This window comes from Arachis duranensis, chromosome 5, assembly GCF_000817695.3.
Source record: "Arachis duranensis cultivar V14167 chromosome 5, aradu.V14167.gnm2.J7QH, whole genome shotgun sequence".
Lineage (NCBI taxonomy): Eukaryota > Viridiplantae > Streptophyta > Magnoliopsida > Fabales > Fabaceae > Arachis > Arachis duranensis.
Window position 1 is genome coordinate 22,148,839 of NC_029776.3, and position 5,781 is coordinate 22,154,619.

Sequence of the window (5,781 nt, forward strand, 5' to 3'; positions counted from 1 at the left end):
AGTGTGTGTAATTCGTATACGAGTTCTCAAATATCTTCTTCTTCTTCTTCCCTCAACTCCTCTATCTCTGTTTTTTCGTATGAAGTAAAATAATTTGATAGAGAAGTTCATATTCATGTGAGGGAGAAAAATAGATGATAGAGTTCTACTAAAAGTATATTATTTAGGTCAGATTTTATTACAAACATCTGAATGAGTAAAATTTATTTGTGAAAATCCGTTAGATATTATTATTCCATTCACAATGTTATTCGAAGAACTAAAAGGTATGATTTGTAAGAAGATAGATTCTAAAATGTCAAGAAAAATATATATTTTATATAGATATCCTATACCAATATTTGGTAGATTCGCTCAATTAAAACCAAATATGTAACTGATGAACCGAGCATGCTAGAAATGTTTTCAATGTACATTGAAAGTCTCACTCAGATATCGTTCATTGAGTTATATATTGAGTTTGAACAATCTGAAGCCGACCGAAATATTGAACGGGAAGATTACAATAGTGATAGTAAGAAAGAATTTGAAAGCAATTACGAAGTTGTTGGTCTAGATGGAGACGAAGATCAAGGTGACGGCACTATGGTTCCAAACGTGATAGACGTGGCAAATGCAGTCGCAAACGAACATCCGTTTAAGGAGCCATCTTTCATGCGAGTTTTAGATTTGAAACCCATGCATGCTCCGGAGTTTTTGGAATATATGAATACAGGTACGTAATTGTCTATATTTATACGAAGGATTAAAATTTTGTAATAATTTATATTAATCAATGGACCAAATAGTTACATGACATGTGAAAATATACTTAACTAGGATTTATTTATGTGTTTATTTAGTTAAATTTAAGATAATAATCTTTTTAGTTAGTTATTGATTTAGTTAAATATTAATTAGTATTTATTTATGTGTTTATGTTTTTATTTTGTTAAAATTGAGATAATAACTTGATGTAAAGTTTATTTATATTAATATTAATGTAGTGAGTATTGAATTACTTTTAATTTCACTTATTAAATATTTGTGTATTAAATATTTATCGTATGATTGTCATTGTGGTAGAAATTCCTATTGTCGCAGATGGTGAATTTGTCGTGGGAATGGAATTCAGTTCCAAGAAAGCTGTTATTCTGGCGATGAAAGATTATACTATCCGAAGAGGTATAGACTACCGTATATATGAGTCGAAACGTTGACATTTTATGCCAAATATACTCGGTATGGGTCAGATTGTGATTGGCTAATTAGGATTAGCATGATCAGCAGAAAATACTGTTAGGTTGACTAATAATGTTTAACTAATAATATTCCACTTTATTAAAACTTCAACTACAATAATATATTTATGTCAATTAAATATCTAACAATAAACAAATAATTATTACCGGAGCAAAATATATTATATTTTACAAAACTTAATTATTAATCATAATTCTCAAAATTATTACAAAAAATTATACAACAATTAATGTAACTCTAAAATTAATTAATTATAATTTCTAAAATTACTACAAAAAATTCTAAACATATTTTTTTACTAATCTATTACATTAGTCTAATTCAAACATTATTATTGATTAAAATATTCACTAACTAAATCTAAACATATATATTTCTAACTACAATTTAAACATATATTCCTAAATTTTTAATAATAATAATAATTCTAAAATATAAAAAGATTTAAAAAATAAATTTACATAATCAGAATAGCAGAATGGCAGAGATAATTCATAATATAAAGTTCAGAACTATTAATATATTTATATTTTTATTTTTTTGGTATTGTAAATTTTTTTTTAATTGAAGAAGAAGTAGTTAAATTGATGAAGAAGAAGAAAAAGAAGAGAGAATGAGACTATTGGGTGAGTTCAAAGAAGAAAGTGACTTTAGAGGGAGAGAATGAATACAGGAAAGGGGCATGTTGGTATAAGGGAAACTGCTGTGGGGCACAAAATATACACGACACGTGACGAGGAGGACGAAAATTAGATGGTCTAATTTGTGCTCCTTAAATCAGACCCCAATTACCTAGACTAAAATTAATCCGTCCGATTTATTCTTTTCGAACACCACATCTAAATAAAACACGCATGCACTGTATAATGTCGTCCTACACCATGTGCCTCTACATATTAAAATTAAATGTGCCACCAATAGAGATACATGAATAAATAATTTAAAAAGATAAGATAATAGCAACGATTTCAAATTAGCATTTTTAATGTGGAACATCCCGATTAAATGCCTCCTAATAGGCATGTCAAAAAAATATGAAGTACCACTGTGACAAAATGGTGACACATGAGTAAATAATTCAAAAATAATGACATTTTGATAATAAATTTTTGAAACAGTTGACATTGAAAAAACAAAGTCACGCTCTATGTTAACAGAATTTATGAGGATGAAATCAAACTGAATTATGACATTTGATAATAGTCAAATATATTTAAAGTAAAAAGAGTTACATCTAGAGTGGTAAAAGACCATACGATTTGGTACAGGCATGTAGTTTGGCTTATGTTTAGTTTGATCTAGTTTAGTCTGACTTTAACAGAATATAAAATTAGATTCAAGTTATTTTAAAAGTTTAAATTTTTTAATAGATTAAGTTCAGGTTTATGAAATAGTCTATTTGAGTATATAACATATAATTTTAATATATTGAAAAATATAATGAAGATTTAAATTTTATTTTACTTGATTATTTATTAATTTTTCTATTTTTTATTTTTTTAAAATGATTAGACTTTTTGAAAGGTTTCAGGCCAAACTTCGTCTTCAATAAATAACCTATAACAAACTCTAACTTTTGTTTCACCCCTAACTTACACCTTAACTAACAATTATAACTTTTGATTTCTAGTGAAAAGCTCAATCCAGCAGCTAAGATTTACTTTGGCTTTTGATTCAAGCAATTATGAGAAGCACTAAATTTTGTTATAATGATTGCACATACACTAGAAGAACCAATTAATTCAAGTTCCGTGGATATGTGATTATATTTCCATTTCTTTATAGCAATTTTACATGGATACCTTCAGAGAAGTTTCTATTAAAAGCAGGTGCCAAATTCACATGTAAGATATTGTCCCATGAAAATGGGGTCAACGTGGTAGCACATGGAGAGGAATAGAGAATGAAACATATCATTGACACTGAAGAATTTTAAGGAAATTATATATCATAATCATATAGTACTAATGTTAGTTAACCACTTAACCTATTATTAGTTTATTACAAGTAAGGTCAATGGGCCAGCTTTGGTGATTGAGTAAGGAAGATCTATTACAAATAAATTGTTGGGGAAATTGAAGTTCAATACCAACCTATTTAATAATGGAAGTACTAAAAAAAATAATTTTTTTATAATTTGTATAATTAAATAAATAATACTAAAAATATTTTAAATAATAAATATGACAGAAATTAAATTAATCAAATATTAGAATTTTTATTGTGAGAAAACTCTTAAAAGAGGGACAAAAAAAATCTACAGAACATAATTCAGTAAAATCTTTCACAATCAAAATAATGGGTACATAATAATTTTTTTTAGTAGTATTAGGACATTTCAATAATCAACAAAATACATCATCAAAATTAATGGAATCAACATAAATTTTTCACAAGAGTGGGTATTTTAAATCAACCAAAAAAGAGAAGACAATATAACTAACAAAATATATTCTAATATTTATTTCTACACTAAAAATAACATGCTAAAATTTTATAAAAAATGAAATAAATTTATCGATTTAATTGAATAAAAAATGACATGTCATTTTCCTCTAATTTTTCTTCTTCTTTCCTCGCACAGCCCTATGCTTCCTTTTGCTTTCTTCCAAAACTTGAAAAGGTGGTTGGAGACTTGGTTAGTGGCATATCATATATCTCCTTAACAACTACACCCAAATTCAAGTTCTACCGAAGAAAAAATAAACCCAAAATTAAATTCATGTAGTGTGTGTGAGTGTGTTGTATAGACATGTGGTACATAGATAATGTCTAAGATTAGGGAATGTCTAATTCAATTTCTTCTTTATCAACTTAAGTGGGAAAAGGGTGCTCCACTAAGACCGTCTTCTCTTTGTGGGAATCAAACCTTACTGCACGTAAATTTTTAGTGTGTGTTTGGATTATAGTTTATAAATAGGAGTTTATATAAAATTGATTTTGCAAACTTGATTTTGATAAAAAGTAAGTTTGTGTTAAAGTGATTTATGTTTGACAATCTTTATATTAAAATGAATTATAGTGAAATAAATGTTGTTTGGATTATACTATTTAAAATCACTTTTAGATAAAAAATTACTAAAATAGATATCAACTTAAATAAATTTTTATATTATTCTATTATTTTAATTTAGATATTGTATTTATATATAAATACATATATTATTTATAAATTATATATATATATATATTATATTTTTCTTAAATTTTAAGTATTAACGTGAGAATGTTAATTTAGTATTCTTTTTACATCGTACTCTTATTCTAATACTTTCAATAATCTTATTCTTAATATTATTTTGGAATCCAACGTTTATAATTTTTTATTATTGGGTAAAGTACTAAATTGGTCCCCTACGTTTGGGCGTAATTCTATTTTGATCCTTAAGGTTTAAAGTGTTCTAGTTAAATCTAAAAAAGTTTCATTTAGCATCAATGTAGTCCTACTGTGTGGTTAAAGTTAAATAATTAATGAAATGTCCTATATGACAGTAGTACAAGATAAGGTTAATAATTTGGAGAATAAGTACAAGCTCTAGAGGTACAAAATCAATCGTGAATACATTAAAACATGTATTTATCATTTTTCTTAGTTTTATAGAAAATATTTTATTTAAATTAAGAAAAATGATAAATAAATGTATTGATGCATCTAAGGTTGATTTTGTGCCTCTAGAACTTGTACTTATTCTCCAAATTATGATCTTATTCTTGTACTGCTATTTTGTAGGATATTTCGTTAATTATTTAACTTTGAGCTCACGGTGGGTCTAAATTGAAGCTAAATAAAATTTTTTTGGATTTAAACAGGACACTTTAAACCTTAAGGACCAAAACAGGATTATGCCCAAACGTAGTAGAGGGCCAATTTAATACTTTACCCTTTATTATTACTACCTATGATCAATTTTTTATTTAATTTATCTTTTTTTATTTAATTTATTTTACCTAATAGAATCAATAAATTATATTATAAAAAGATAATAATAAAAATAATACATAAAAATCACAATTATAAAAATGTATAATGTCAAACAAATAGTTAACAAAAAAAATAAATAATAAAAAAAAGCACTCATATAAACTTAATAATGAGAATTTCATAAATAATACAATAACATGCATAAAGAATAAAGTTGATAAAAGGTAAATAAACATTTAGTGTCCATAGTTAAAAGTCTGTTAGTGAAACGCAGAAGTTAAGAATTGTTGCTTCTTATAATTGTGGTTTTAAATACAAAATCACTTCTGCGTTCATAAATAGAAAAATTAGCCAAACCAAAAATTGAAACTTTCAAAAAGTTTAAACATACTTTTTCTCTTCTAACGCGTTTACCAAACACACTCTTAGTCATCATATTTGAACCATTATCATCAGTATGAATTTTTTCAAGTGTATATGACTTCATCTCAAGCACTTGACGTATCCAATAATATCTCACCTCCAGGGACAGACCGAAGTATAAGAAGAGGGGGCACTTGCCCCCACTAGCTTTTAAAAAAAATTCTATATAAATTAATATATTTATTCTAATGTAA